Source organism: Oncorhynchus keta, chromosome 14 (genome assembly GCF_023373465.1).
Source record: "Oncorhynchus keta strain PuntledgeMale-10-30-2019 chromosome 14, Oket_V2, whole genome shotgun sequence".
NCBI classification, from domain to species: Eukaryota; Metazoa; Chordata; class Actinopteri; order Salmoniformes; family Salmonidae; genus Oncorhynchus; species Oncorhynchus keta.
The window spans coordinates 52,638,358-52,660,463 of NC_068434.1; the positions used below are offsets into that span (position 1 = coordinate 52,638,358).

Here is a 22,106-nt window from a genome sequence, read left to right on the forward strand (position 1 = left end):
GCATGCTGACTGCAGGAATGTCCACCAGAGCTGTTTGCCAGATGCATTAATTTCTCTACCATAAACTGCCTTCAACGTTGTTTGAGAGAATTTATCAGTACGTCCAACCGGCCTCACAACTGCAGACCATGTGTATGGTGTTGTGTGGGCAAGCGGTTTGCTGATGTCAACACTGTGAACAGAGTGCCCCATGGTGGCATTTGGGTTATGATATGGGCAGGCATATCTATGAACAACAAACACAATTGCATTTTATTGATGGCAATTTGAATGCACAGAGATACCGTGATGAGATCCTGAGGCCAATTGTCGTGCCATTCATCTGCCGCCATCAACTCATGTTTCAGCATGATAATGCACAGCCCCATGATGCAAGGATCTGTACGCAATTCCTGGAAGCTGAAAATGTCCCAGTTCTTCCATGGCTTGCTCACCAGACATGACACTTATTGCACAGTTTGGGATGCTCTGGGTCGATGTGTACGACAGCGTGTTCCAGTTCCTGCGAATATCCAGCAACTTTGCACAGCCATTGAAGAGGAGTGGGACAGCATTCCACAGGCCACAATCAATAGCCTGATCAACTCTATGCGAAGGAGATGAGGCAAATGGTGGTCACACCAGATACTGACTGGTTTTCTGATCCACGCCCCTACTTTTTTTATTTAAGGTATCTTAAAACTGATTTAAATTGACTGATTTCCTGATATGAACTGTAACGCAGTAAAATTAGGTGAAATCAAATGTTTGTTTTTGACCAAGTCACACTTCTCAAAAGGCACCGAATTGAACGACCCACATACGACAGGGCAGCCCAGAAAACACACACTGATTAATAGCCCTCATTGTACTCTAGTCTACACAGAGGGTTACAAATGCAAAGCAAAGGCAAAGTGTGCGTCTGCAAACTCAATGTCAGTGAAAACAGCATTTAGCATCTCGAGCAGTGCTGTGTCTCTCCCGTGTTGTGTATTTTTCTCCCGACAGGATCTGACAGCACAACACACACACATATGCACACCCTGTTGTATTTCTTCCCATCATGTCCAATAAACACCACAGCATATGACTTACCCTCTGTATGCTATCAATGTCAACAGTTCAGCCCCTCCATTATTATGCATTTCCCTGCATACGTGACCTTCAGTTCTCTCTGCATGCTAAACAAGCCCTGGTCGTAGTGACATCTCACTTTATTGAGGAGCGGCCTGTTTATTACGGAGGTGAACCCTGTCAATAGCATTGCTGAAATCTGTCTATAGCTCACTGGAGCAATCAATTTTGTAAATGATTGCGATAATCAAGGAAATTGCCAAATTTATAAATCTCTGTATACAGCATTTTAAAGGCCACTTTACAGTAACTGCTGATGCTCTGAAAGCAAAGGGAGTTGTTTGTATGTGTTGTTGTGGGATTGGGATTTTATGTGCTGAGCAAATAAAGGAGAAATAAAGATAAATCATAAAATGGAGCAGAAGAGCTTTTTCTTCTTTTGATATTCACACCTAGGGTTGCAAAGGGTCGGAAATATTCCGGAAATTTTCCATGGGGAGTTAAACCTCTGAATTTTTTGAATTTTGCTTAAATTCATCAGAAAAGGTAGCTAATAACAGTGAACTTTTTTGTGGGATACACAAGGAAATTCTAGGTTTTGTGGCATATTTTGGTTAAACAATCCCCAATTCAATGGAATTGCAACCCTCTGAATTCACAGTGCATTCTTCCATCACATGTACAGTGCACTCTTCCATCATATGTACAGCTGATTCTCAAGATCTTGCACACTAATGAGATGCTATTGAGCCCACACGACTACACTTTCTTAGCCAAGGACTACATGCTTTCTGGTAAGTTTTGATTACAATACTGGGTGGGGTGAATATATTTTATATGACATCATTTTTTGTTAACTAGTAAATAATACCCTACAGCAAAATGTGTTTAAATCATTTCTAACTTGTTAACAATTTCTGCTAGTTAGTTTTTGCAACCATGTGGGTATTAGCTTACTTGAGGCTGCTAACTGAGGAATGTTCATTCACCTGTTTCCATACATGTTTAATTTTAAAATATGTATCTTACAAAGGAGTTGTTTAATCTAACTGTTTAACTATTTATCTGTACATGGAATTGTATTTTTATTTTTTTAAATTTTTATTTCTAATCTTTACAGGAAATGCCACGTGCACTATCGGATATGTGGAGACATTTCATTGCAGCTAATGTAGAAGGAAAAGCTGTGTACATTTGCAAATACTGTGCCAAATCATATGTGAAGAATGCAACAAAGATCCAGAATCATCTGGCCAAGCGCATAAAGTTCCCTCAGTGCTCACAACAAGCAACCTCTGACAGAAGTCCCCCTACTTCTATTTGAGGTGAAAATGATGAATCAGACACCTTATCGATAGCAACAGCTCATGGTCCTCATGGAATCAAATGTTTTTTTGACTCAATGGAGGAATGTAGTCAGAGAAATGCTGATGAATGTCTTGCTTGAGCTGTGTATGCAACTGGTTCACCTCTGATGCTCACAGGCAATGTGTATCGGAAGATAATTCTGAATGTTCATTGCCCAGCATACACCCCTCCAACCAGACATGCTTTATCTACTCATTTGCTGGATGCAGAGTTCAGAGTTCAAGTGAAGGTCAAACAAATCATAGAGAAAGCACTGTATTGCTATCATCTCTGATGGGTGGTTGAATGTACGTGGGCAAGGAATAATTAACTACATAATCTACAACCCTGAACCAGTATTCTACAAGAGCACAGACACAAGGGACAACAGACACACCGGCCTCTACATTGCAGATGAACTGCAGGCATTCATCATTGACCTTGGACCACAGAAGGTATTTGTACTGGTGACAGACAATGCTGCGAACATAAAGGCTGCTTGGTCTAAAGTGGAGGAGTCCTACCCTCACATCACACCCAATAGCTGTGCTGCTCATGCATTGAATATGCTCCTCAAGGACATCATATCACTGAAAACAATGGATACACTCTACAAGAGAGCAAAGGAAATGGTTAGGTATGTGAAGGGTCATCAAGTTATAGCAGCAATCTACCTCACCAAGCATCGGGAGGAGATTAAGAGCACCACATTGAAGCTGCCCAGCAACACCCGTTGGGGTGGTGTTGTCATCATGTTTGACAATCTCCTGGAGTGGAAGGAGTCTCTCCAAGAAATGAACATATCTCAGTCTGCCGATATGGACAGCCCCATCAAGAGGATCCTCCTGGACAATGTATTCTGGGAGAGAGTGGTAAGCAGTCTGAAACTCCTGAAACCTATAGCAGTAGCCATTGCACAGATTGAGGGAGAAAATGGCATCCTGTCTGATGTTCAGACTCTGCTTTCAGATGTAAGAGAAGAAATTCGTACTGCCCTGCCCACTTCACTGTTGCTCCAAGCAGAGGAAACTGCAGTTCTGAAATAGATCAAAAAGCGTGAAGACTTCTGCCTGAAGCCCATACATGCCGCAGCGTACATGTTGGACCCCAAGTATGCTGGCAAGAGCATCCTGTCTGGTGCAGAGATCAACAAGGCCTATGGTGTCATCACTACCGTGTCTCGCCACCTTGGCCTGGATGAGAGCAAGGTTCTTGGCAGTCTGGCAAAGTACACTTCCAAGCAAGGGCTTTGGGACGGATAGCAATATGGCAGTGCCAACATATCTCATGAGCCACCTGGTGGAAGGGACTTTGTGGTTCTGAGGCTCTTTCTCCTGTTACCTCACCTCAGAGCGCAACTGGTCCTTGTTTGGGAACACACACACCAAAGCACGCAACAGGCTGACCAATACAAGGGTTGAAAAATTGGTGACCATCCGGGCAAATTTTAGGCTTTTTGAGCCTGACAACGAGTCATCCTCAACAAGGTTGGAAAGCGACAGTGAAGATGGGGATCCAGTCTGATGGTCAAGAGGTGGACATTGAGGAAGTCCAGGGAGAAGACATGGAAGCCTGAGCGGAAGACAACCAAAGCTTTAGTTTCTAGACTATCATTTTACAGATGTTGAAAACGTTTTTGGGAGATGCGATGGATCATTGGGGATCATTCAATATTCCCTTTCTTTTGTTGTTCAGTGAAATCATCCCATGTGAGGAGTCAACTCATTTAATTAAAAGTTCAATTTGTAACTAAATTGTTTTTTAAATTTAATTTGCGATTAGGTCTACTTATGATAAAGTGAAAGGTTTATGTTTCTGTCTCCATATGATATGGTAAAAATATCCAATGCAAAAAACATCTACATTTAAATGTGAATAATATTAATTTGCAAAAATATCCATTAATTCCCATATATTCCTGTTAATTCCCACGGAATGTTTCCACCTCTGAATATTCCCCAAAATGTGCAACCCTATTCACACCCATCTGTCAACTGTGTTTAGATAACAAACAAATCATTTCAAAGCCAAGTGGACGAAGTTTACCTACACCATGATGAAGAGACAGACAATAACTGCCAGGTCTTGCCATGTCAATCTAGAAGAAAAAGAAACGCACACCTATTTAGGCGAGGTGCTGGCTAGCGTAGTAGAAAACTTGAAAATAAAAGAGAGCCGCACACTAGGAGCTCAGATGCAAAAATGTAATTACCAACATTTCGACAGCCAAGCTGTCTTCATCAGGGTATAATCACAAACACTGCGGGATGACTCGTTTATGTAGTGTCAGAAGACACAGGTGTCTGTAATCATGGCCAAGAGTGGCCTAATATCATTGGTTAATTATCAAACATTAAAATGTCATACAAAGAACAGCAAGCAAACAACAAATGGATAGCATACGATCATAAATTCATTTGACCACACAAGCTTACAAACAATTACGATGGCAAAGTCACAATAATCACAGGAATGGCTTCAGATGAAAGCCTACGTAGAGACCGAAGGGCGCAAGGGTCTTTAAGTTAAAGATCCAGGCAGCCTCTCGTTTTAACAATAAATTATCAAGGTCACCCCCTGACATCTGAAGCGATTCTTGTGATCATTGTGACTTTGCCATTGTTTGTCGAAACGTTGGTAATTACATTTTTGCATCTGAGCTCCGAGAGTGTGCGGCTCTATTTTATTTTCAAACTTGCCATGTCAATACCATAATATGTCCTGTGTTGGTATAACGATGTCAGAATTACAATAAAACTCAAATATAACAAAAAAATCTTCATGGTATCTAAAAAGGACTATAGAAATTGCCTATTTAGTTCCAAATTAAGTAACAGGGTTGGCGATTTCTTCTTAAATCAGACATAAATCCCCTTGTGACAGGGGGATAGAAGGTTGTTTTGTGCAACAGGGAGTGGCAATTGAATACAAGCTTCACAAAAACATTTAATTGTTGAAACATTTCTAGCCTGTCTATCTATGGGTAACAGGATTGACGTGCTTTTACTATATGAATTGACTATTAGATCAAATGTTTCTTTTGAAAATAATATTTAAAAAGGAATAGTTTCTCAATATTAAAAAGTGAGTTCAGTTCACATAACAGGGTTGACCTTAAAATTAGGGACAGACGTAAAATGAATCACTAATGAAATTATATAAAAAATAATCTTCAGAAATTACTTTGTCAAATCAACAAAATAACTAGGGGTTGTCAATGATGGTGAAACCTAGAGAAGTTTGGGGATGAAGTGGGTTAAAATCTTCCTAGAAGTGACACAGGGTTAGTGGAGGGACATGTCAAAACGAAGAATTTTGGCACTTTAGAAAGCCTTTTTTCATATTCAAAATCTAATTGATTAAATTCTAAATTTCTACTTAAAATACCAAAAGGCACTCATTTAGTGGAATGACCCGTGTCAGTAAATGTTGAATTCTCCTGGTGCCACACAGAACTGATTTTAACTGCAGAAAAGAAAACATAATAATGATTTCTTTGTAACTAGAAGTACTATACTCTAGTAGTACTTGAGCATTGAGGAGGGGAAATTACATACAGTAAATGTTAAGAAGAGGAAGTCAGAAATCCAATAACGTGTCAGATATCAAAAACTTATCCAAGAACATGTAACACCCATTTATGGTCCTCATGTTTCCTTTCCTGGGTCTGGTAAGAAGGTGCTATGGCTTACAGTTAGTTCTCAGTAGCCCCTCAGCCATTGATCTGTCTCCCAGTGTCCTGTCACTGCTTTAGTTACTGCTCAATCTCCCTGGGCCGACATTTACGGCGCGCTGATTGGGCCCTGTCACTGTCCGGGCTGTAAATCGTCCTGGAACAGCTGTGTGTTGATGCCTGGCTGGAGGAGCAACCCCAAAGGCTGCCTGATAGTCGTTTGACCTCCTGGCCTTATTACATCAAGTAAATCAGCCTCCGAAGCCATTAGACGGAGGCTGGGAGCTGGGGAAAGTCCCACTCGGCCCACTCAGGGATAGCACAGACCCCAAGCAGGCAGGATTACCCACCACCACCACCACCACCACCACCATCTTATCTGACGAAAACACTTAACGGCCATGTCCCAAGCGATGCTGGCATGTAAATGGATTACGTGGATCAGTTATGCTCCATATGATGGATTCTTCAAATGAGATACTCGAGCCGCACTGTATCGGTTCAATGTTGTGAACACACCTAAAGTGAACATGCTCAGATTCAGTTCATTGTATTGTGTGCAGTTCAAGGCCAAACCACTCATTCAATAATTACCAGTTAGCAATAATTACCATTTAGCATTATTACCAAAGGATGATGATACAGCTAAATAAACTTTTCTGGAGCCAGTGTTAGTAACAGCGACGATTAAAGAGACGTTCCGGAACTTTGGCGAATTTGTCAGTATTTTTTAAAACTCCCACTTTGGGCTGGATGTGTCAATGTATTTGAAAGCAACTGTTTTCTGGAAGCTGTGCGGCACCATTGTCCCTATTCAGGGAATCTACACAGATTTTGGTGACATAATGCAAGCTTGGCACACGGGGGCCAGCCCCCTAGCCAATGAGCTTCAGCCCCTTGCCATTTGAGTGACAGTTAGCAAGATAAACATTGACAAGAGGCAGACAGTAGTTAGCTAACAGAGTTGTCGCATGGATTGTGTAAATATTTTCAGCTGAAGAGGCACGGTATACAAGCTATAGACAGTGTTTTTATGAACACAGATTTACAAACTGATGTATTTTATGACAACATCGCCGGTTGTTAGTTGAGCTAGGCTAGTTTGTTAGTTACAGCTAGAGCCATATATTGAGCCATGTATTTTGAAACAGGAAATAAAAGGCTCTGGCTATCGCTAGCTATACTTCACAGTACTCCACATAGTGGATATGTAGCTAATGAAAATGTTATACTAATAAAGCTACAGGATTAGCAGTACCCATTCATAACTTCAGTACTTACTTTTTATTACTTACCATTAACATATGAAATCTAAAAACCACAAGACTATTAGAAGCTTCCCATATTGACAATCAATGTATACAATGTGTTGCTCGTCATCAGACTAGCCGAGGAAGAGGACATGGTCCACAGATGAGAGGAGGACAAGGACAGGTTGTACAAGGTGCGTGTACCCCAGGGTCCAAGTCGAGCAGCGAGGGCTGGAATAGATGCTCTAGGGCCGAGGACCGAGAGAATGAGGGAGCAAATGATTCGAGGTACGAGGTGCATTTGCAATAGCGCTCAGCATGCAAAATGTCAATGGATATTTCATAGGACTAATTCATTATAAAAATGCATCACTTCTGAACATAACTCTCTTTCCCACTCTAATGCAGGGATATTTGATATCATGAATAAACAATATTCAATATAATTCCAGTAACCTATTAAACATTTTCTATCATAATAGCCCATCCTATTACACCTGTATAACTGTGCCACGTATGGTACTTTCGAAAGGGTCTCTATAAATCAAAAGTATTCTTATATGGGTACTGCGGAAACATGTAACTAATATAAGTGGACTATATGTCTTATATGAAGTAGGCCACATTCATACACAAAATACAGAACTACACGGTGGCAGTATATATTGTCACATAGGTAAGAAACACAGGAATTGTATAAGAATAATATGTGTTGTGTGTTTTCTTATCGGAAGCAAGCCATAATCATATGATTGGCCTTTAAAAATGTGTATAAATAATTGACAAGGTTATTAGAGCTTACTGCAGCCATAGCTTTATAGGTAGGTCTAGGTGTCTTGTGAAAATCCATGTTGACATTTGTTTATGTGTGAATTTATTAGTTATGTGTAAAGTTCAGAAGTCCACTGGTTGTTTTTTGAAAATAAAGTTCGAGAAAAAGAACAGTAGTAGTCTGGGTGAATAGTAATATGTTTCTTCCTTGGTTATTGCAACTCCAGTGTGGTAAGGGGATTGCCAAGGCCACAGGAAGGTCAAGGTGTGGTGGATGTGGGCCTGCTGATGTCCATCTCCTGCACATACAAAAAGTCTTTAGCATACAGAAATGGGTTACATGTCAAACAAAATACATTAATTTGTGCAGAGCCTTTCAAAACGTTATGACACTAAGAGTGGGAATTTGCACACAGCCATGTAACAGCCATGAACATAAAGCTGTGCACCTGGTTTACCAACATGTAAACATGTAGATATTATGGTTTTGTTCTCAAACCTGGTCCTTTGCTCATGTGAAACCTTAAGTAGATTTGGCTATGAGTGTGTTAGTGGATTTGACGTTTTTGTGATATGATCAGTCACTTTAAAACCACACAATGGTGAAAACATAGATGAGTCAAGTAAACGCTACACTGCTGTCACTTCTACAGAATCGATGATGAGTCATCACATAAACTCAATTAGAGACCGCTATTATTTAAAAGCGGCTTTGCATCAGCTGACAATAGGCTACACTGTATTGTAATATGTACAACTGCAAATTCTCGGTATGGAATAACAGGCCGTCTAGGGAGATGGTTCCAGCCATTTACAAACATCATGTTTGGCCTAACTGGTACACTCCCTGATGGGTCAGACCTATTGTTTGTAAACTGCTAGAACCATCGTCCTAGCCGCCATCCTACTTCTTATTCCACAGGGCAGAAACCAGATAGACATATTCCTTACAGACCATAAGAGTGTTGAGGCCAATTCATCACATGACCTACATGCATGCTTAAGTGATGATTCTCACAGTATTCTAGTTTTACACAAAACTGTAGCTACATTACAGGGAACAGAGCACAGTTATATTTACATGCTGTTGTGAATGTCATTGATCTCATTCAAACTGCCATCATCCTCATCAGCAATACTCATCTAGCTCATTCTTCAAATCGAAAACACAACAGGTTAAATGGCCAGAACATGATGAAGCTAGGCTTGTAAATCTTATCATATATGACACAAATAACATGGGAAACAGTCCATCAACAAATGACAGCTAGTCCAAATCAAACCTTACCTGTCGCCAAGAGCCTCTTGCATGTTTGATCATCTGGCATGTCTGAAACCAGCTCTGCTATTCCTTGTTCTTCTATCAGAATTCTTGTCTGGAAAATGACCACATTACTTACAAAGGATACTAAAAAGTCAAACTAACACACTGACACTGCATCAGGGGCTTGGCTTCAACTGGGCAGCGGATCAAAATATGAAATCGAGCTGCAGAGAGTGAAAAAGGTACTAGGTATTCCCCATAGAGAATGATAGAGGACTCATCTTTGTATATGTACCATTATAGAGTCTCTGACAGGGCTGTGCCATTGAGGGAATCTCCATTTTTAAGAAGTATATTTTCTTCTTCACTATTGGCAGATCCCTCCTGATGATCCGGATGGACATGAGTCATCAGGAGGGTTCAGCCAATGAAGTTGGAAACCCCACCCAGTTGATTACATTAAAATGGTGGAAGCCATCAATGGCGCTGCCCATGCTAAAACAGCCTTTTGGCCACTAGAGACCTCTATCATTCTTTATCGTATAGCCTAATAATAACAATATAGCTAGCACCGAAATATACTGTTTCATATAGTTACAGATAACCAGTTGTAAACATAGCCGAGCCACTTAGCCTGCTAGCTAGACACTGGTAGCTACAAACAACAACAATGTCCACCCTTCTAGCCAGTCAACAAGAGATTCTATGCATCTACAAAAATACACAACATACATTAGTAGAGTGATTTCATGTTTTGAAATGTGTTTTAGTTGGCTAGACAGACAGTATGATGTTCCCTAATATGCATTTACCATGTTAGGTAGCTAGCTTGCTACGATACCTTTTAAAGTATACTATGACACAGAGAGACTGTTGGCTAGCCTAGTTAACTGAGACACAGAATAGTTCCTCTTTACATAAACACTCAAAATAGGCTTCTAACTGAATAAAATATCAACATGGTTTCTAATAGTCTCTTACCTTTCGCCCGAAGATTACTTTTATGGATGTCCAACACTGGATGAGGCAACAGTGTTTCTCTTCCTTGAGGCCATCTTGGAAAAGCATCCAATATCTATTATTTTGCCTTCTGCCTTTGTCTTTCATGAGCGGCCCTGCCATTCGACATCTAGATCTAGTTTTCTCTTCTTGGGCCTGACATCATAAGTATCAATAGCATCCAAGTTTTTTCGCACAATTATGACTGAAGTAACCTTCCTCTATGGCTGGCTTGAGGGAGTGAGTGAGTGCGTGAGAGAGCTACATGCATGACATTTGTTTTTTCAGGTCCAATGAGGTTGCACAGTGAAAAAAGAAGGCTGGCCCCGGCCTGCCCAGCATTATCCAATGAGGTTGCAGGGCAGGCCTAATGGCTCAGTGGAAACTCCATGCACATGTACACAGAGCAGCGAGAGAGAGCGAGTAAGCACGTGGTGCATATAGTACGCAATTTTCGGGGACCACTTTTGGCTCATGGGGGCTAATTTTAGAACTACTGGCAAAAAAAGTATATAAAAGTTCCCGGGAGATCTCTTTAAGCTCACTCAATGTAATTAATGGCAGAGGTATAAAGGCAGACACAACTGAAATCTGTCATCATGCCCTCACCCAGAGAAAACGCCTGTTGAATTAGGGTTAAGGACTTTTCGTGGTGACTATCACAATTAACATATGCCACAAATAGATTCCGCAGAGGTAGGTAGCTACAGTACAATACACATATTGTGGCAGCTTTAAAATGTCACACAAAAAAAATATATCAACGCCTTACTAAACCCCTGGTTGAGACTGTAAGTGCAGTGGAATATAAATAAATGGCTTTGGACATTACATGATCATTAGTTTTAATGTTTTATATAGGGCTATCAGTGATTAGGCTTTAGATATGTTTTCATGCATCTTGCTCTCTCTTGGTGATGGCAAATATTATTTGAACCTAAGTTGTTACATGGCTTTCACATTGGCTGCTAAGTAAAAGCAGTCTTCTCAGTGATACTGTATGATTATAATTTAAAATGTTAGGTTTACTGAAGGTGAGTGCAGTGGATCTGTTTACCTTTCCTCAAAACCTTCCATAATCTACCTATAGCACAGGCCTTTTCCAAAAGAAGTGGAAAACTGGTGCTGAGACGCAATCAATGACTGTTGGTCCACTTTTACAGCAAATCAATGTAAGTTCAGTAATTTATCAGTTCTCTTAATCTCCACTACTTGTTATTCCAGCTCATTGCCCTGAATGTGATCAGAGGACACAGACACAGATTGAAACAATGCCATACATTGACTACCTATAGTATACCAAACTACTGATTGTATTCATTCTAATTGATCAGTAATGTACGCCTCACGACGCATTGGAAAACCTCCCTGCTCTTTGTGGTTGAAATTCACTAGTCGACTGAGGGACCTTACAGATAATTGCTTTTGTGGGGTACAGAGATGAGGTAGTCATTCAAAAATCATGTTAAACACTATTATTTCACACAGACTCCATGGAACTTATGTGACTTGTTAAGCACATTTTTACTCCTGAATTTATTTAGGCTTGCCATAACAGAGGGACTGAATACTTACTGACAAGACATTTCACTTTTTCATTATTTTTCATAAAAAATACACACAGTACCAGAAAAAAGTTTGGACACACCTACTCATTCCAGGGTTTTTCTATGTTTTGACTATTTCCTACATTGTAGAATAATAGTGAAGACATACAACTGTGAAATAACACATATGGAATCATGTAGTAACCAAAAAAGTGTAAAACAATGTTATATTTCAGATTCTTCAAAGTAGCCACCCTACGCAATGATGACAGCTTTGTGCTCTCTTGGCATTCTCTCAATCAGTGTCATGAGGTAGTCACCTGGAATGCATTTAAATTAACAGGTGTGCCTAGTTAAAAGTTCATTTGTGGAATTTATTTCCTTCTTAATGTGTTTGTGCCAATAAGTTGTGTTGTGACAAGGTAGGGGTGGTATACAGAAAATAGCCCTACTGTAAAAGAACAAGTCCATATTATGGCAAGAACAGCTCAAATAAGCAAAGATGCTCAAATAAGCAGACAAATGACAGTCCATCATTACTATAAGACATGAAGGTCAGTCAATGCGGAAAGTTTCAAGAACTTTGAAACTTCAAGGGCAGTGGCAAAAACCATCAAGCACTATGATGAAACTGGCTCTCATGAGGACCGCCACAGGAAAGGAAGACACAAAGTTACCTCTGCTGCAGAGGATAAGTTCATCAGAGTTACCAGGCTCAGAAATTGCAGCCCAAATAAATGCTTCACAGACTTCAAGTAACAGACACATCTCAGCATCAACTGTTCAGAGGAGGCCTTCATGGTCGAATTGCTGCAAAGAAACCACTACGAAAGGACACCAAGAAGAAGAAGAGACTTGCTTGGCCCAAGAAACACGAGCAATGGACATTAGACCGGTGGAAATCTGTCCTTTGTTCTGACGGGTCCAAATTCCAGATTTCTTGTTCCAACCGCCGTGTCGTTGTGAGACGCAGAGTAGGTGAAAGGATGATCTCCACATGTGTGCTTCCCACCTTGAAGCATGGAGGATGGGTGTGATTGAGTGGGGGTGCTTTGCTGGTGACACTGTCAGTGATTTATTTAGAATTCAAGGTACACTTAACCAGCATGGCTACCACAGCATTCTGCAGCGAAACGCCATCCCATCTGGTTTGCTTTTAGTGGGACTATCATTTGTTTTTTGACCAAGGAGGAGAGGGATGGAGTGCTGCATCAGATGACCTGGCCTCCACAATCACCTGACCTCAATCCAATTGAGATAGTTTGGGATGAGTTGGACCGCAGAGGGAAGGAAAAGCAGCCAACAAGTGCTCAGCATATGTGGGAACTCCTTCAAGACTGTTGGAAAGGCATTCCAGGTGAAGCTGGTTGAGAGAATGCCAAGAGTGTGCAACGCTGTCAAAGGGTGGCTACTTTGAAGAATCTAAAATCTAAAATATATTTAGTTTTGCTTAACACTTTTTTGGTTACTACGTGGTTAAATATGTGTTATTTCATAGTTTTGATGTCTTAACAATTATTCAACATTGTAGAAAATAATGAAAATAAATAAAAACCCTTGAATGAGTAAGTGTGTCCAAACTTTTGACTGGTACTTTACATAAATCCACTTTGATATTATGGGGCCAGTGACAAATAAAATCTAAATTGAATTAATTTTAAATTCAGGCTGTAAGACAACAAAATGTAGAAAAAGTCAAGGGGTGTGAATACTTTCTAAAGGCACTGTAGGTATTAGCAAATTAATGTATGTACTTTACTATCAAATAGACATGCTTGACTATGGTAAACCTGCTTTTTGTCATTAACTAAAAACACTAACAACCATAATATTTACAGTGCCTTCGGAAAGTACTAAGACCCCTTGACTTTTTCCACATTTGGTTACGTTACAGCCTATATTCAATAGTTTTTTTTACCTCTTCAATCTACACACAATACCCCATAATTACAAAGCAAAAACTGTTTTTTAGAAAAGTTTGCTAATTTCTTACAAATAAAAAATGGAATTATTACATTTACATAAGTATTCAGACCCTTTATTCAGTACTTTGTTGAAGCACCTTTGGCAGCGATTACAGCATTGAATCTTCTTTTTTAAATAAAAATAATAATATATATTGATTGAATATTCGAAACATACAGTATACTTGCAGTGAAGCAGCTCAACACCTACATCATACCAGTCATCCAACAGATTCCCATTCAGAGCGACACACAGAAGCATCCGGGGTCAATGCCCTGCTCAAGGGCAAGTTGACCGATCTACCACCAGGCTGAAAAACGTGAACCCGAACCCTCCAAGATCCCCCCCCTCCCACAGTTTCCCAATAGCTGCCCCTCAACCATTCGTGACCCCTTCTACAGCCTCCCCCCCCTCCCCAAGAAGAAAAATAAAAAATACAATTAATTCCATTCCCCACCCCTCACTGCATCAACAACCAAGAGAATGAACTAAAGAGAAAAAAGGAAAATACAGAAGAAAACAGCAAACAACAATGCAAAAAAATATATAAAACAAAATAATACATTTAAAACAAAGGACATCAAGGACAACTAAAATCATAACAGCAATGCCAACTGTATATGTTTTTGTGCATGTCTGGCACTATTACATGTATGTGTGTGTTCTTGTACGTGTTCATTTGAATGAGAGTGTGCGTATATGCATGTGTACAAACACCTGCACGGCATCAGCCTCAGGCAAGCCGGCATTAGTTGTAAAAACACTGCCCCTCAGTGTCATTCAAATACTTTTATCTTTGACCATCATTCTATCTCCCACACAGCAACTCCACTCCCACTTGTCTCCAATTCCACATCCCAACCCTCAGCTTTCCTCAGCCCATCCTATCTATCTCTGCTGGCCACCCACTTCGGGTTTCTACGCAACACATACCTTTCAACTATGCTGTGATATTCAATGTACAATTTCAATCTATCTCATCGAATAGAATCTACAGATTGCGAGTTGAAGATACATACTTTACTAAGAGAAATAGTATATTAGTAATTGACTGACCCGGTCTCTCCAGATCTCCTAACAGTACTATTTCTAGGGTCAATTTTAGATCAATGTTATGCATTTTCAGCCATTCCTGAACCTGAGACCAGAAACAGGCTACCTGAGGGCAATACCAAAATAAATGGTCTATTGATTCTGTATCCTCACAACAAAATCTGCAGAGCTTTGATGACTTTATGCCCAACATATTCTACATTTTGTTGGTGGCAAGAATTCTATATAATCATTTTAGCTGAAAAGCACAAAGTCTTAAATCTTGCGTTGTTTTATACACATCAACTCATACACCTTGTACCATGGAATCGGTACATCAAAAATCTATTTTGCACTAATTTTGCAATCTGTATGGCACAGTTGTCAACATCCTGGTCCTCAAATGAAACTGGTATACTTTCCTATTTATGCTATTTGTATTCCTCCGCCAGTTGTGATCCTTTATATTGGGCAGACAGACCAGTTCCCTACCTCCTCCCGCTGCCACCTGCCTCCTCCATTTTTGGGGTAATGCTGTAATCAGTTGGTTGTACTCTTGGATTGAGCAGACCTTGTATGTCTTCCATTTCCTAATAATTGCTCCCACAGTTTATTTCTTCAAACCAAGCTGCTTACCTATTGCAGATTCAGTCTTCCCAGCCTGGTGCAGGTCTACAATTTTGTTTCTGGTGTCCTTTGACAGCTCTTTGGTCTTGGCCATAGTGGAGTTTGAAGTGTGACTGTTTGAGGTTGTGGACAGGTGTCTTTTATACTGATAACAAGTTCAAACAGGTGGTGACCAAATACTTATTTTCCACCATAATTTGCAAATAAATTCATAAAAAAATCCTACAATGTGATTTTCTGGATTTCTTTTCTCATTTTGTCTGTCATAGTTGAAGTGTACCTATGATGAAAATGACAGGCCTCTCTCATCTATTTAAGTGGGAGAACTTGCACAATTGGTGGCTGACTAAATACTTTTTTGCCCCACTGTATTATACTGTATTTTGTGATATGAATACCGAATATGTCTACTTCACCATCAGCCCATTTTATAGGTAAACTGCAGGGTAATGAAATTGTATTTTTTAAAGATCCAATACGTAAAATTGTACACTAGTCATAATTAGGTTTTAGTCCAGAGATCTTCAATGAGACATTGCAGGGATCTAGCTTGCGGACTTAATATTAAACTTGAGTCAACGGCATACATGGACACCTTTGTTTTTAAGCCTTGTGTTTCTAATCCTTTAATGTTGTTATTGGATCTGATTTCAACAGCTAGCATTTCGATGGCCATAACGAATAGATATGGTGACAGCGGACACCCTTGTTTAGCATTGAGTCTTCTTGGGTATGACGCTACAAGCTTGGCACACCTCTATTTGGGGAGTTTCTCCCATTCTTCTCTGCAGATCCTCTCAAGCTCTGTCAGGTTGGATGGAGAGCGTTGCTGCACCGCTATTTTCAGGTCTCTCCAGAGATGTTCGATCGGGTTCAAGTCTGGGCTCTGGCTGTGGCAGTCAAGAACATTCAGAGACTTGTCCCGAAGCCACTCCTGCGTTGTCAAATCAATCAAATCGGATGTCATTCGTCACATGCGCAGAATACAACAGGTGTAGGTAGACCTTACAGTGAAATGCTTACTCACAAGCCCTTAACCAACAATGCTTTAATAAGAAGTTAAGAAAAAATAACTGTTAAGTAAAAAGTCTTGGCTGTGTGCTTAGGGTTGTTGTCCTGTTGGAAGGTGAATCTGAGCGCTCAGGAGCAGGCTTGCTCCATTAATCTTTGCCCTCGATCCTGACTAGTCTCCCAGTCCCTGCCGCTGAAAAACACCCCCACAGCATGATTGTGCCACCACCATGCTTCACCGTAGGGATTGTGCCAGGTTTCCTCCAGACTTGACGCTTGATATTCAGGCCAAAGATTTCAATCATGGTTTCACTACACCAGAAAATCTTGTTTTTATGGTCTGAGAGTCTTTAGGTGTCTTTTGGCAAACTCCAAGAGAGCTGTCATGTGCCTTTTACTGAGGAGTGGCTTCTGTCTGGCCACTCTACTTTAAAGGCCTGACTGGTGGAGTGCAGCAAAGATGGTTGTCCTTCTGGAAGGTTCTCTAATCTCCTCAGAGGAACTCTCGAGCTCTGACAGAGTGACCATGGTCACCTCCCTGACCAAGGCCATTCTCCCCAGATTGCTCAGTTTGGCCGGGTGGCCAGGTCGAAGGAAGAGTCTTGGTGGCTTCAAACTTCTTCCATTTAAGTATTATGGAGGCCACTGTGTTCTTGGGGACCTTCAATGCTGCAGAAATGTTTTGGTAGCCTTCCACAGATCTGTGCCTCGACACAATCCTGTCTCGGAGCTCTACGGACAATTTCTTCGACCTCATGGCTTGGTTTTTGCTCTGACATGCACTGTCAACTGTGGGACCTTATATAGACAGGTGTGTGCCTTTCCAAATCCAATCAATTGAATTTACCACAGGTGGACTCCAATCAAGTTGTAGAACATCTCAAGGATGATCAATGGAAACAGGATGCACTTGAGCTCAATTTCGAGTCTCATAGCAAATGGTCTGAATACTTATGGAAATAAGGTATTTCTGTTTTTATTTTTAAGAAGTGTGCAAAAAAAATGTAAAACCTTTTTTTACTTTGTCATTATGGGGTATTGTGTGCCGATTGATGAAGTAAAAAAAACAATTGAATCAAGGCTGTAACGTAACAAAATGTGGAAAAAGTCAAGGGGACTGAATACTTTCTGAAGGCACTGTATAGCTCATATATATACCAGAGGAGGCTGGTGGGAGGAGCTATTGGAGGATGTGCTCATTGTAAAGGCTGGAATGGAATCAATGGAACAGTATCAAATACAGGTAGAACTATGTTTCATTAATTCCATTCCAGCTATTACAATGAGCCCGTCCTCCTATATCTCCTCCCACCAGTCTCCACTGATACATACACTGTAAAAGTGAAGCAAAACACTGACATCAAGTCAGCTACCTGCTATAGTATGGTATGATGTAACAGATAAGTATGAAAATATTTGAATTTGACCAACTTTATGGTGAAACCGTTTTTAAATGTTGGATTAGGAAACCATACATTTCAATTGGCTCAAGTGGGCAATTGACCAATAAAGTGATTTTAATCTTAATTTTAATAAATCATTAAAGTCCCAGTGCAGTCAGAAATGTGACATGTCTTGTGTTTTATATATATTTCCACACTATGAGGTGGGAATAATACTATGAAATTGTGAAAATTATGATAATGTCCATTTAGTGTCAAAATTGTTTGAAAAGACTGCATGAAATGTCAGACTGTTTTGGTGGGATTGAGTTTTGGCCAATAAGAAAGAGATTTCCAAACCTCTCTGCAATTAACAGCTAGTTTTCAGTTTTCCCCTCCCTACTCAGACCCCTCCTATACAGTACGAGCTATTCTTGCTTGAGAAATTGCTCTTTGCTTAGAAGCTATTCTTGTTTCTTTTTGACAATTTGAATTGACACAGTAAGATACTTAATTGTTACCTAGAAATTATTTGATATTGAGAGAAAAACAGCTACACTGGACCTTTAAAAACCCAACCAAGAAAAATTGTCTGCTGTATGACATACAGACTAAAAACATAAAAATGCTTACTTGAAACTGTTTCAGCACTCACATTTTACAACTATAAAATAAATCAGGGCATAATAATTATCCATTCAATCAGCCAATGTTTAGATAATAGACAGAGGGTTCTACATGAAACCCAAAAGGTTTCTACCTGTGGGGAATGCCAAAGAACCCGTTTGCAACCCTTTTTTCTAAGAGTGTAGATATGCTTTCTCACACAAAGGAGGCCAGGAATCAGAGGGGAAATGGACCATAAAATAACTTAAATTACAAATTATGTAGCTTTCTGAGTCAGTGAACCAATGTTAAACATGTCACCTCCACACTGGCTCATGCAAAATACAAATAATTATCCTGGCCTGTGGCCTAAGCAGCATATTATTCCCCAAGAACACCCGCTGGTGCAGTTTCAAGGAATGATGTCATATAAGTCTACTAAATCTGAGTCTCATGAAGATAGGCAACTAAAAGGCCCAGCCATGGGCCACATCACTGTGCTACTTAGCAGTACAGCTTCCTTGCTCACAAGTCCTTACTGGTACTTGATCTTGTGTCCTCTGCCTGGCCAACACACAAGAACACACTGCTTGACAATGTAGTAACCAGTTGCACCACTGAAAAGGCACTCATCTGGCAGCACCATTGGCAACCTTTCAAGCAGTAGAGTGAGTTTAAAGCACAAACGTACCTCTGTTACACTCCCCCCTCTAAACTCACACCACAGTGACCCCAGCCATTGAGGTGAGCACAACTGTGGTCATGGCACCACTGTAACAAACACCACTGAGTTACTTAGCAGTATAGCTTCCTCACTCACAAGTCCTTACTGGTACTTGGATGTCGTGTCCTCTACATTGCCAACACGTGACCGTTTTGTTATAATATGTTTGCCACATTAAATCACGTCTACGGTGATTCATTTTAATCTCAATACACAACATTCTTCACATTCTTTTCTCATTTTGAGGAGATGGCTTGTGTATGGCTATACTGTAGTTGTTGTTGCATAAGTTATATCCCTTCATTCTTATCCCGTTATGAGATGTTATTTCTTTATGTTCTATGGCAAGCACATGGGACCTTCTTGAACCCTGGACATTCCAGCGTCAGAGTGGACAGTCTTAACACAAGACCATGCTACACGTCCAGTGGGAACACTGTGGGAAAGTCAAATGCCGGCAGTCTGTCCGGAACTTACTGTTCCGTCAAATTAGGTCACTCAATTCCTGAGTGTCTAATAGGAATGGTGCACAACCACAATCACTATGTGTCAACCACAGAATCTATGGCCAAGGTGGGCCTACATTTTCCACAGAACCAAACAAATAAACAGCGGCAACACCGTTGTTGTTATTATGCATACCTCTCAATCATATATAGATATTTGTTTACATGACATCCATTAAAATATAAACAAAAACCGCCTGCAAAGTTAAGCCTATGTTAAAACTGTATGGCCCTATTAATTGAACAGCCCAAATGCTGTATTTCAATCTGGGCTGTGTAGGGTACCCTGAACATATAGATGAACCTATAGATGATACAACATAATAATTAGTTCATAAGTGACCTTAATCCTGCCATATTCCAACTCATGATGACATCACCCTCCAGAATTTACAGGGCTGCTTTTCTATTCCCAGACCGAAAAACATGTTCATTGGAGATTCTCCATCGACAATGCTTTTAAGTTTATGAATAGGCTAAGTCTGGATCTAGAAAAAAAGATGAATCCCATCTTCCCCAAAGTAATTGCGGCAGACTTCCAGAGAATAGTTCTAAAATCCATGCTATCCCATTTTATTGCAGAGAAGAATATGCTTATTGGACATTGGCATCAAGTGGCTTGACTGGACACTTGAAAAGTGTAGAGTAGACAACACAGAGCAGGTATTGAGGAGAGTATATCGGTGCCTGTTTTTCTTTTTATCAATAATGATTGGAGAGTTTAACACTTACTGCGTTTCGTGAAGACAGAAGCCCTGCAGCCGAGGGTGGATTGGAATATTGGATTCTGTTTCTGAGTTTTCCCTCCCTCCACCCACCTCAGATCTGTTTAATCTATTGGAATTTTTACAGTCCTCTCTGGCAGAGCCAGTGTTTAAAGCTCTGTCACACAATACATATATAAGCAGTAATAGTGTTCTATCCTGCCTCAGGGGCCTTCACAACAGCCAGTTTGTGGGTGAAGAGCCATGACGGCCAAATAACACAATGTTCTTTAATTATACACCCCCCACATCATATGTGAACTCCGAAGACTGTTTCTTGAGATCATATTTCTGCACAGATATACACTACATACACTACTGTTCAAAAGTTTGGGGTTACTTAGAAATGTCCTTGTTTTTGAAAGAAAATCACATTTTTTTGTCCATTAAAATAACATCAAATTTATCAGAAATACAGTGAAGACATTGTTAATGTTGTAAATGACTACTGTAGCTGGAAACGGCTGATTTTTAATGGAATATCTACATAGGCATACAGAGGCCCATTTTCTGCAACCATCACTCCTGTGTTCCAATGGCACGTTGTGTTAGCTAATCCGAGTTTATAACTTTAAAAGGCTGATTGATCATTATAAAACCACATTGCCAATATGTTAGCACAGCTGAAAACTTGTTGTTGTGATTAAAGAAGCAATAAACCTGGTCTTCATTATACTAGTTGAGTATCTGGAGCATCAGCATTTGTGGGTTTGATTACAGGCTCAAAATGGACAGAAACAAAGACCTTCCTTCTGAAACTTGTCAATTGATTATTGTTCTGAGAACTGAAGAGCTCGTACAATGCTGTGTACTTCTCCCTTCACAGAATAGTGCAAACTGGCACTAACCAGAATAGAAAGAGAAGTGGGAGGCCACAGTGCACAACTGAGCAACAGGACAAGTACATTAGAGTGTCCAGTTTGAGAAACAGACACCTCACAAGTCCTCAACTGGCAGCTTCATTAAATAGTACCCGCAAAACACCAGTCTCAATGTCAACAGTGAAGAGACGACTCCGGGATGCTGGCCTTCTAGGCAGAGTTCCTCTATCCAGTGTCTGTGTTCTTTTGCCCACCTTAATATTTTATTTTTATTGGCATGTCTGAGATATCGCTTTTTCTTTTCAACTCTGCCTAGAAGGCCAGCATCCCAGAGTAGCCTCTTCACTGTTTACGTTGAGACTGGTGTTTTGCGGGTACTATTTAATGAAGCTGCCAGTTGAGAACTTATGAGGCGTCTGTTTCTCAAACTAGACACTCTAATGTACTTGTCCTCTTGCTCAGTTGTGCACCGGGGCCTCTTTCAAAAACAAGGACATTTCTAAGTGACCCCAAACTTTTGAACGGTAGTTTATATATATATATATATATATATATATATATATATATATATATATATATATATATATATATATATATATATACCATTTAATGCAGTACAAATTGGCAGTGATAAATCAACTATTGATTTAAGCGACAAACTGATAGAACACCATTCAAACCAAATGCCATTCAAAAACATCACACTTCATTTCTTTGTAATTTTCATGTGAGGGGGGAAAAAAAGAAGTTGCGTCAGTTAGTTT

The 22,106-nt window shown here is 40.1% G+C and overlaps 1 protein-coding gene across 2 annotated transcripts in view; it reads right to left on the bottom strand.

Annotated features, from left to right (window-relative positions):
* The window catches only part of prdm6 (PR domain containing 6), a 55,021-nt gene that overhangs the window by 28,565 nt on the left and 4,350 nt on the right, over window positions 1-22,106 (bottom strand). The gene's annotated exons all lie outside the window — the stretch shown is intronic.